Source organism: Diadema antillarum, unplaced genomic scaffold (genome assembly GCF_040938485.1).
Source record: "Diadema antillarum isolate AM-2024a unplaced genomic scaffold, OU_Dant_1.0 seq00000423_RagTag, whole genome shotgun sequence".
Taxonomy (NCBI): Eukaryota; Metazoa; Echinodermata; class Echinoidea; order Diadematoida; family Diadematidae; genus Diadema; species Diadema antillarum.
This window is the reverse complement of record NW_027271406.1, coordinates 1,804,309-1,816,989: the sequence shown is the minus strand read 5'-3', so window position 1 is coordinate 1,816,989 and position 12,681 is coordinate 1,804,309. Positions and strand designations below refer to the sequence as shown.

Genomic DNA, 12,681 nt, shown 5'->3' with positions numbered 1-12,681 from the left:
CTTCTCTGATAAAACAGCAAAACAATGAAAAACAACTTCACATATGCTGCAAGCAAATCCTTTAATGAGTTACCCATTTTTATTCAAACAGCCTCCTCATTGCAAACATTTAAGAATCGTGTACGCCAACATCAATCTCTCATTTGATATGAACCCTTTGCACTAGCTATGAATATTAAAATTCAGATATCTATTTTCTCCGCTCGTTTTATGTTCTTTCTGATATGTTTTATGTTCTTACGAACCGATAGTTCTTTAGCTGTATCATATCTATGTTCGTTTTGCTCTTGTTTTTTATTGTGTTCACATGTAATGTATAATGTATATCAACGCAGGGCTCCCTTGTAAAGCAGGCCTTTGTGGCACTGAATGGGACTACCCTGCTTTTAAAGAAGACTTAATAAATCAATAAATAGATAAATAAAGAAATAAATATAATGTGTACCGGTGTATATAAAGGCTTTACCACGCATAATTTCTTTAAGTATGCAACGTTTACAGTTTACTTTTAACTCCGACAAAGCGATAGTCTTCATTATTTTATTTTTGTTCGCTTCTAAAGACTATCATAATATCTAACACCAGCCGTTATTCGTTTATTTTCTGTACAGAGACTGTCATTCGGTTTACCAGAAGTTCAAAACGATTCATCTGACTTTTGGTACTCCCAATTTGTTTTAAATGTTGTCTTTCTCTTCGTACATTGATTGAAAATAATCATTTGTCCAATTTTTCATCAAGATTTAAGAGCAAGACCTCTATTTGACTCAAGAACTACTGAAATTGTATATACCTATTACAACAGATCATAGAAATCTATCAAACGAGCATATCAATGAATTTCATTTCGTGACATTATAAGCCATCCTAAAAACGAGCATACACTTGCGTTTCTTTCAGTGACCATGTCGCTTTCCTTTTAACTGATATTTTACCATCTATGTATAAAAATCAGACAACTTAAGTTAATGACACTGCAAGGGGCAGTGTAAAAAGAACAGGGTGAGTATGGGCCTGTTAATGTCTATTGTCAGCCATAACTGGGGGCTTCAGCGAACAATAGTTTATGCGCAAAAACGTAGCAATGCACCTGGCTCCTTGCATAACCTATCGAATCATTTTTTCTTCTTATTTTGGAAGCCCCTCAGTTATGGCCGAAAGATAGGTCTGAACGGGAATGGGCGTGGTCGGAGGACAGGGGAGATCCCCTGTGGTTATGGAGGAAGTTGAATCTGTGTCAAATCTACGCAAGTACTGTACCTCTTGAGTGGACCTTAACGTCCGCACGATTTGATTTCGTTCAAATTTTCGCTGGTGTGCTCATACAATGTTACTCTTTCTTATAAAACTGACTTTTAACTGGACCGGAATTTCCCTTTGAAGCTAAGGACTCTTAGTCGAGAGGTTCTGAGTTCGAATCCCCTCTGGTGTCTACACGTCATTGTCTGACCGAACATTTTAATCACGATGTCCCTCTACACCCAGATTGTGAAAATGAACATCCAGCCGTGCTGTACGATGTAACGATTATAACAGGGCATTCGGTGGTAGCCAGTGCTACACTGAAGAGACTGATGTCGTTTAATAAGACAATAATCATTATCATCATTGATTTCTTTTATTAAACTATTTTTTTATATAGTCCAGTCAAACTTTTCATGGTCTTCTGATTACAATGACAACCTGATTTTATGTAGACCACAAGTGGATGCAACGTGGTGTACATTAATCGTCCGATGTGTACTTACAAAGCCATCTAATTCAGGGAGTCCATCCCCTTTGTTCCCCCGGGTGGTAATAATAGATAGCTTGAACTACCTCCAAGGACCTCATCCACGAGCCATGCGCACAGGCATGTGCTCCTTTCCTTCAAGGTTGATTGTCGTTATACCGCTGCATCTCAATCTAAATGATATCATACGTCATTGAACACTGTCTGACTCTAGCCTCAAGCAAAGCTGTCACTATAGCTTCATTACATTCGTGTAATGATTTTCTTCATATGATTATAATTCTCCCTGAGTCACAACGTCCGTTTCATTTACTGATTTGTTTCGAGGGTAGAATTTCATGTTTCATATAAACCATCATATCAACCTGTAAGTAATCGACAGAATTCGCGCTAAAGGGATCAAAGCGCAGAATGAAACGTCAGCTGGCGAGAGCAGAGACACTCAGAAAGTGCATTCACCTCATGCCACCAGTCTCGCAAGCTCCTTTACAGAGCATTGGAATCATGATCTAAATGCCATATGTTTGAATAACGTGCTTGGAGTGGAAGTAGGGAGAGCCAGCACCCTTCAAAAACAGGATATCTCGTTACTCCGTTAAGCCCATAACATTTGTGATGTTTTCATGTTTAAATGCATTCCACATTATTCCTCTTCCTTCGCTGTCTGCAACGATGTTTTGCATAGGATTTGTGTCAGAGAATTCCAGTTAACGCCATGACACGAACGGAACAAAGGTTTGACTCTCACGTGACCCCCAGCCCACGCTCGATCCAGGGAGGTGGAAGAGAGACCCTCCCTGCTCAATCCTCGACGGTTTCAGGACGTCATTAGGGGGTCTTGCGACCTTTTCGGGTATGTATAGGATTCACATACGAACTCATCATTCTCGATGGATGTCTATAAATGAAGTCATTGGAAGTATTGAATGACGGCGTATTGTGGAACTTAACAAGGTCAGCATGTTATGGCTTTGGTCGGTAAGACATGCTTGGGGCCTATAATAAATCCAGAAGTAATGATATCTATTCTACGCTAATGAATTCAATTTTGTTATACTGTGTGTCTCCTGCCTGCCCAACATGTCAATGTGCCAACAACGTTCAGAGACCTTCAACGTTGTATCATCCGGTCACCGAAATCGGTCACAAAACTTACAATCTCTTTGGCGCATCCATGATGCATCAAAGCACCCTTCTGGGATCTGTCATAATACACCTTGATTCGGGAAAGGTTGAAAATAAAGTGCCCAACTCGACCAGGACACAAAAGATCATGACAAGGCTCGAAACGTAGACCCTAAGATCAAGTGCAGAGTGGGCACAGCGCTTTCTAGCTTAAGGTCCAAAGTCAATGGGATAATTTAATTATATATTATTTGTAGGGGGAACACGAACTAATGTATATCCAATTATTATACAACATCGTCATGACGCTGGTCACAACACTTATCTTTCCAGAGAATGTATATGTCTGTATCGCAGTATCGCAATTCTTGTCATAATTGGCCTAAGTTTCTTTCTGTAGATATGGCTTACTCAACATCTCATTTCTTCGTCTCTCGATAATGGCACCTTTCCTTTGATTTACACGTTTAGTCCAAATTACTGTACTTCACCAGCATTGAACAGTGCGTTGTAAGTACTTTCTAGTATCAGGGAGATAATTATAAATACGCAGCTTCTTGTGGTGTTAAAGTAGCACAGATCAATTGATAGGAATCACTCCTTTGAAGTCATTACGTGCTAATGTCCATAATATGACAGGAATCATTATGAATACTACAGGCGATAACACATTTCTAATAATTGTGAAAAAAGAGTATCTTAGACTACTAGATAACATTATAGTTGTTTTACTTTACGTTGTTAGCGTGCTCTTCTGTATTGTAATTCCCATCAAGAAACAAAGATTTTACTGAAATTGGAAGGGAGTGGCCGGCTAAAAATAGATTGTCGAGGACTGACAATGACAGCGACTACCATTATTTTGCATTCGCCATTCGCACATGTGCGACGGCTTTCCAAGAAGCCGTGTCCCATAGCGATCAGAGGCACCCAGACCCATATCACTTTCTAATTCGGTCAATGAGAGCATCGCAGACGATAAAGGTCTTCTGCTCGAGTCACTGGCCTTCACTTCAGTCGCTATCTATTACAAGGCGTCTGAAAATACAGAATTTTTGTTATAATTTATAGGATTTATCCACTGGATGAGACACATTCTCTCACCACATCACGCTTTCAAAATAAAATCAGCACAAGGATGGTTATAATTATTGGATCGAGGAGGTACAAGGCGAGCCTAGTACCTCCCATTCGCTTGGATGATGCGAATTTGAAATAGACAATCCAGTATGGATTTTTCTTTATAGACAGCTGGACAGAGACTACGCGGAAAGTGCAGATATTCTATCTGACTGACGGGCTATATGCCATATCATTATCCGGATTGTATTGCAGACCTACGACAAGCGTACAATGATGGGAGGAGCTGCGAGGTATATGCATGAATGACAAACACAAATCAGGTCCTTACATTATCAGACTTTACATATCGTTAATGTCAGTCAGTATGAATTCTTCTTGTCATAATTTGCATTCTTTTCTCATTCAATCAGACAGTACATATTGAGTAGTGCTTGTATAAGTTCTTTATTTACAAACATCGCTTTTAGTTGGTTCCCATAAATTTCAAAGTTTATCTCGTTATGAATTAAGACTTTTGTTAAGTCATTCATTAAAAAACAAGCATTGAGTTATTCTATTCATGTAGGGTCTATCATGCATCTGCTTCTGTAAGAAATTTCTATATGCTTTAAATTTCATTTTGAATATTCTAATACTCTTTCGTGTAGTATTTGGTCTGTACATTACTTTATTGTTGTGAAGTATTTCTCGCTGATTTTGTAATCGAAGCTACGATGAAATCATCGCAAATTGTATCATCATGGCCCACTCGACTAGATGCATCTTTCTTACTGACAGGTTCTCGCTTACCTACAAAACCTCGTACACACACCAAAGAAGCATCTACCTCAGTGATAGCTGTTTTCCCTTTCATTTCTACTTTTATCGTTAGTAGGTCATGGAAGTGTGATAAATTACATAAATGCGTAACTTGAAGTGTCCCTTCTCTCGTGTGGCGCTCTACTTACAGAAGCCTTCACAATCCCACCGCAAGAGGTCGCCGTATTCTTTGCTCTTCGGACCCTTGCGACCTCGCCCGCTGGATTGGTAAATTCCCGGTATGCAAGATCGGCTCGACACAAAACATTAACGAGCTAATGGCAATTATGCGGTTCCCTGTCGCAGCCCCACCCCAGCCCCACCCCTCCCCCATTGAGCTCTACGCTTCCAGTGCCGTAGTGTAATAGTTGCTTTGTGACGTCATCAAATGACCGCCAACTGACATCATCTCTCCTTTCCCCTCTCGTTTAGCATAAATGTTTGACATTCAAGTACACATATTCCATCTCTAATCCTTAGGGTGAAGATGTTGCCTTCTTGCTTTGATTTACATCGGCATCGGTATGTCTCTAGCCTATGTTCTTCATTACAATCACATAGACATAAGCAAGGAAGGACATTACTCATCGATAGGAAAGAATATTGTTAAACATAAATGAAAAAGAGGGACTCGCCAAATCCACATGGTACATTTGCTTTATTACAAAACATCACTGTGTTGACAGATTTTCCATGGAAACCATTACCATTCCAATAAGAAATACAGAGAACGAGGCTTCCAGCAAACACATTGACCACGCCCATTTCATAGTTGAGTGGTGACGAGATTGGAATACTCTGTGACGGCATACCTCATGGAGGTGCATCACAATTTATGGAATGTGATCGAATGTTCCTGATTCAATATCATCGTAATTAACTCTGTTGTCCAAGCACATAAGCTTTATAAATCGTTTGACAAATCAAAATGCTCAAAAGATAAACTTAGAATGGAGAAGTTCATGACAAGGTATTTGGCAGATTGGACTAGGCGGATGCGTGGCGAGCATGCGACCATACAGATTCCTCGTCTGCATGTCTCCCTCTCTTGTTTGAGTTAGGCCAATCAAGGTCACACCGGCACGGGGAAACGCAGAATGATAACCATTGAGCTATATAGTTCCATAATGGTAACGTTATCCAAGTTTTCTCGTCACAACAGCGGCTCGAAAGAAATATGAAAGACTCATAGCGACATGTAAGATTCATTCTTCATCATATTAATCAAAGAAAGAAATAATCCTTCAAGAAATATCGCGGTATACGAGAATGCATTTTACATCGAGTGGGTTGGGGCAGTGATTTATGCCTGTTTGATATTAACATGTAATTTCCGTAATTTTTTACTTCTTTAATTGCTATAAAGTTGGGAAAATAATAAATCTCTATAACTATGTAAAGTTGAATTCATATTCAAGTATTCTACATACTTGTATGTCGTGTATTTCTGAAAGCGTTGTACTTTTTGAACATACAATGATGTACTTTTCGGACTTCTTTCTTGTTCAGGTGCTATATTTCTCAACATTTACACCATAGATGTGGTGTTAACAAATCAAACTGTTATAAATACAAAACAAATATTAATTGCCTGTCTCTCTGAATAAACAAGAGTGAGTGAGAAAGAGAGAGAAATACAGATGTGGGAAAGATTTGGGAAAAAAAGTGGAAGTCAACGGTTAAAAAAATGGAAGATTAAACGAGAACTTACCGTTTGAAGTTTAATATTAATTTTATGAGTAATTGGAGGGTGAGATTACGTCATATATGAGATCCCGCTAGTGCGCGCGCCACTCAATATTAGAAGCAAGAATGTGACCACTGATGCAGGAAGATAACGAGAGATTAAGTTACCGTTTGAAATTTGGGGGAGGGTGAGGTGGGACGTAATCTCACCCTCCAATTACTCATAAAATTAATATTAAACTTCAAACGGTAAGTTCTCGTTTAATCTTCCATTTTATATCGTAATTTCGTGAGAGATTACGTCATATATGAGATTTCAAAGCCAGTGGTTACATTCTCGAGGCAACCCCCCCGAAAAGGGGTAGGAAGCATACCTTACAAGAGGTTCCATTGCAAATCTCATTCAGGTTGAATGCTGCAGAGATATTGTGTCTCCAAGAGTTCACAAGTTCAGGCAGTTCAAGACATGTCTGCCCAAATCTTAGGGCTTCACAGTCTATTTTTTGATAATTGTTTCTACAAAGGTTTTCTCAGCAGGACAGGGCTTGTTGTAGTACTTGCGAAAGGTTCTTTCGTTGGCCCAACCGGCTTGCGCAAGTATTTTAGATACTGGGAAATTTCCCTTATTGGCTGCGGAGGTAGACGCTGCCCGAGTAGAGTGCGCCTTGTAGATCTCTGTATCAATACCCGCAGCCTCCAAAACCTCCTTAATCCAGCGAGCGATTGTTTGAGATGATACCCTGTGATACGGTTTCTTGTAGCTAACAAAAAGGTACCGTTCACTAGCTCTGATTCTGCGGGTCCTGCTGATGTATTCCTGCAAGTACCTGACTACACAAAGTCTCCTGTCTGGCGGGTATGCCTGGAGCTTGACACTGTGTGAGTAATTTCCAGGCTTGCTCTGTTTTAGGAGATCATGAAGGTGAAAGGTGACTGCATTATCTCTTAACACCATACCATCCAAGCTTAGATAGTGTAATGATTGAATCCTTTGTGCTGAGATTAATGCAATAATCACACACAATTTAAGCGTCAATTTTTTCAGGTCCAAAATGTGCGCTGGGGACCAAGAACGAAGAAAATTGAAAACAAGGTTAACGTCCCACATTTCCATGTATCTAGGCTTGGGTGGGCGTAGCTGAAAGACTCCCTTCATAAACCTCTGGATAAAGGGATGGTTTCCAACTGTAAACATAGTATCTCGAAGAATCACAAATGAAGATAGAGCACTCCGTGCTAAGTTTATGACACTGTAACCTGCCCCTTTATCGAAGAAAATGTCACTCAGGAATTCCAGGATAGCTTGAACATCCGAGTACAAGTAGTTGCTGCATTTTTTGTCACAAAATGCTTTCCATTTGTTTATGTACACTGCATACTGTTTTTTAGTCCCTTTTCTCCAAGAGGAGGCCATTACAGCAGTTATACGTGCATTCAATCCCGCATCTCTGAAGGGCTTGCACAGAACCTGCAAGCAAGAAGATCAATCTGAGTGTTTAGTGGGTGAGGAGTGTTAGAAACTGGCAATGTTAGTAAGGATTCACTCCTATGAATAACAAGTGGTTCCTCATTCATCATCCTGTTTAGGAGAGGAAACCATGGCTGGCTTGGCCATTTTGGGACTACTAGTATCCCAGTTGCATTATCAGATTTGATTTTTTGAATGCACTTAGCAACTAAGCAGAAAGGAGGAAATGCGTAAAAGTACCACTTTCCCCAATCGAGAGTAAAGGCATCAACAGCCTTGGCATGTGGGTCGGGCAACCATGTGACATAGTTCTCTACCTGCTTGTTAAGTCTGGAGGCAAATAGGTCTATTTCTGGTGTCCCAAAACGTGAAGTTATTTCTTGGAAAACTGTGCGGTCAAGCATCCATTCTGTGCGGTCATTGAAAATTCTAGACATGCGATCTGCCTCCACATTCAGCTTTCCTGGCAAGTGTGCTGCAGTGACCCAAATTTTACGAGTTTCGCACCACTGCCAAATCTCTTGGGCTGCCCGATCACAGTCAAGGGATTTAATGCCTCCCATGTTGTTAATGTACGCAACAGCAGTACTGTTATCTAGCCGTAACAAAACATGAATGTTTTGTGAATTAGAACAGAAGGACTTGAGTCCCATGCCAGCAGCCAGGGTCTCCAGATAATTAATCTTATTCTCCCTGGCTTTTTGCAGCTCGTCTTCATTCCATCTACCCCCTGTATGGGTGGTATGATCAGATGCCCCCCAGCCTTTGCCACTGGCATCCGTGCACAATTCGAGCATAGGTTTAGGGTGTCGTAAGGGTGAGAAAGTAGACTGCACATTGTCTGTCCACCATTGCAGCTCTTGTTTTGCTTCCAAAGATAGGCTCATTTTTCTGTCAAAATGCCCCTTATTCATTTTGAGTGCTTTGATTTTGTCCCTTTCTAAAGCCCTGTAATAGAGCTGTCCATACTGGACTGCGGGAAATGATGCTACCATTTTCCCGATAATTCTAGCCACCTGCCTGATACTGGGGTTTGCCATTTGCATAAGTTCATTGCACAAGGACTGTATTTCCTCTGATTTGTTATCACTAAGGCAGTCGAATTGTCATGGCCCGAGTATTGAGAATGAAACCAAGAAATTGTATTTCTTGAGTGGGGCATAGTACTGATTTTTCTGGGTGTACCAAGAACCCAAGTTGTGCAAGGATGCTAGTGGTTTCAAAAACCGTTTGCAATGTTTGATTCTCACTTTCTCCAATAATGAGTACATCGTCAAGGTATCCAATTACTACATGCCCTTGCTCTCTCAGTAATGTAAATACAGGTTTCAGTAGTTTAGTGAATAACCTTGGCGCCGTGCTCAGGCCATTAGGCAGTACTTTGAATTGCCAAAGTTGATTTTTCCAGGAGAACTTTAAGAACTTCCTGTGTGTTGGGTGCACAGGTACTGTATAGTACGCGTCCCGAAGGTCGACTGAAGCTAAGAAGCTATTTTCTGAAATGAGTTCAATAGCAGTATGGATATTTTCCATCTTAAAATGCTGGTACTGGAGATATTTGTTGAGATCAGACAGGTCTAGGATAACGCGTGTACCCCCGTCTTTTTTAGGCCGTGTAAAAATATTAGACACGAATTCTCCAGTTTCCATCTGGCACGGTTCGATTACTCCCTTGTCATGGAGTTTAGAAATTTCAAGATCAATATCAGCCTCTTCGGCTTTATTACACCGAAAAAGGTAAGGGGGTTTAGTTCTAGATGGTGCACCCATCTCTTTACTGAATTCAAGCCTGTAGCCACTTACAGCATTTAGCACATGTGGGTCTGAAGTAATTTTGCGCCACTTTGGGAGGAATTGCTTCAGTCGACCTCCTACCATAGGTTCTACATTATTATGACATAGCTTTGCATAATCACTAGAATCAGATGTCATGTTTACCTCGTCAGTTGAACTGGAGGTTATCGTGCTCTCTTCATCCCTGAGCCCTGCTTGCTGCCGCAGTGCGGTTGGTGCTGGCTGGGATGTGTGAAGGTGTGGGGAGCCGACGGCTTCCCCCTCCCCTTGGGGCGCTGGCCTAAAAAAGCATGGCTGGTAGCTCCAGTCCACGGTCCTTTTGCACCTGTAGGCCTAGTGACATCACTTGTACTTGCACGAGAAGTAGTCCAGCCCGCGTCGCGGTACTGTTGGGGCAAATTTGAGCTTCCTGATGTAATCTTGCTCCTGCCCTTGCCATATGCACTCCTGCCATAGTCATATGGGCTGAAACGCTGCTTTTTGTATTGTCTGCTATGCTCACTCCTGAGGACACCCTCAGTTGCTTTTTGTTCATCTCTTATGTCTTTCATTTGCCTTCCCAGGTCGTCACCAAAAAGGAATTTGGAGACCGGGGTAGAGGGCTTGCAGAGATGCTGGAATTGATAACCAATGTCTGGTTTCATGAATTCCTTACGCAAGGAATTTAGCTCGAAATTCGCACTGCACAGAAGTGCTAGTGCATCTTGTTGCTGTTCAGTGATATCCTGTGCCGACACTGTATGTATGTAGGCATTGATGCCTCTCGTGAGATTCTTTTGGAGTCTCTGAAATTTGAGGTCTCGTGTCTTTGAAAAGGCAGGTAGCCCATTCCAGATTCTTTGGTTGACTTTCGGCACATCCACCAGCTCACAGTTGCTGGGAATGGGGTATTTAGTGATCGTTTCATCTACCACTTTGGGCTCGAGCTGGTGGGTCAGAAGGTAGGCTGTAGACTTAGCAATTTCTGGGTCAATGGGGGGACCAACTTCCTCAGCCACAGCAAATTTGGCTGCAATGTTTGGCACTTTCTCCACTACAGAAGGGGGAACTTCGCCTTCTTCAATATCAAATTTGTCATCACGACTATCCCCTTGACCTGGTTGGATAATCACAGAGTTTTCATCCATATCTCGGCCCAGAAATGGTGCCGCATATTCATCATCATAATGGCAGTCAGTATCTGCCGAGTCTGAAGGGGAGTATTCAGAACGAGTCCTGATACTCTTTCCATTGCCACCGCCTTCACGGGCTGGTGTCTGCTTTGCCGACTGTGCCTCCACAAATTGAACAACCACAGCTAATTGGCCTTCAAGCTTGCCGAGTCTATCTTCCAAAGTTGAAACTTTAGAGGCCAGTTTGGCAGGTGGTTTCACTGTTTTGTTTGCACCGGTACTACCGCTAGGGTTAGCACTGCTTGTTGTAGTAGTACTATTACTAGTACCTGCCTTGCCGGCTCTAGTAGGCGTTTTACCTTTGGCTGTCGCAGTTTTCTGCTTGCACTCTTGTGCGTGCTGGTCTCCGCGACCCCCGCCGGTGGCTGCCGGGGACGCGACTGCTGTCAGCAGCGGTGGTGCGGCTGCGCCGCCCACGTTTGGAACGTTGGTCGAAGACATAAATTCCGTTGCTGTTCAGCTGAAGAATGATCGTTAAAACCAGAAAAAAACCTGGCAAAACCTCCCGTAGAGGTAACTTTCGCTATTACGTCGATCCAACTCGAACGAAAACTTGAATATTCAAGTGCAATTCCGGCGAATTTTCCGAGCACAGAAATTCGCGTGTTAGCAAGATGGCGGCGACTAACGAATTGAGTGGCGCGCGCACTAGCGGGATCTCATATATGACGTAATCTCTCACGAAATTACGATATAAAATACGAGCTTGTAGCATCAATCGATATTTGCTATAGCAAGTCTATTTCATCGATACATTTCCTTATCACTTCCCTTTCAACAAGACTGCAAAAATTGATAACTCTTTCGATACTTCATATGATTTGCGATTGAAGAAATCACTGGGCACTGAGACCATTCAGAAGCTGCGCTGTAAGAAGGATCACTGGTTACGCTACAGTCTGACGCCATTTTTTACTGTTGACAAAATTTATCGTCTGTTTGTCCCACGCTCTGCGGCTTCCAAATCAGGCGTATAATCAAGTTGTGGTGGATGGACAACCAGTCGTGACATTGGCGCACCCCCGTCGTCACGCTACAACCAATGAATAGGTGAAAAGATCCAAATAGTTGCTTACGTCTCGGCGTAGGAGTGACGAGCAAATGCAGTGTTTTGTTACCAAAGTACACAAAACATGACATTTCATCTCTTGCAATTCATTATTTATTTGGAAGTTGAAGACTTTTCAAGCATGAAAAACAATGAAATCGACCCTTATTATTGCAACTGCACTTAAAATAAATCTATGACTATTGTGCTTCTAGCCTTGTCCTTGTTCTGTTATGGACAATGTGGTTACTAGTAAATGTTGTAGACGACATCATGAGGAGATTAAATACCAAAATAATCTTATGTCGTCGAGACAGGGCATCGCTTTTAACTGCAGGAACACATAGATGGCGCTGTTCACCTTTCACGACATCGACTTGATAACGTATTTATCTGTTCCCTGTCATAATTGAAACCTCGGTGATTGGGTTTGCTGCAGACAACTCTGCATGCTTGTGACTATAGGTGAGAATAAGTTGACTTTAAGTCCCGAGAACAGACTGGAAGAGGGTTCATCAATATCGGTGGCAAACTAAGAAATTTATGGATTCTCAATGAGAAAACATGTTTGTCGAAAACACACTTACTCTAATTAGAAGATACGATTATTATGTACACACACACACACACCCACACCCACACCCACTTACACACCCACACACACACACACACACACACACACACACACAACACGCTTTACGTTGGTAATTTGGCAATTACAGAAATATTTTCCTTACAATTTACTGTTGCCGTGCTATTACAGGGCTGGGAAAAT

General features: G+C 41.7%; 1 protein-coding gene across 4 annotated transcripts in view; it reads right to left on the bottom strand.

Moving 5' to 3' along the window:
• Positions 1-12,681, bottom strand: part of LOC139732447 (filamin-A-like) — a 189,353-nt gene that overhangs the window by 151,661 nt on the left and 25,011 nt on the right. The window lies entirely within an intron of this gene.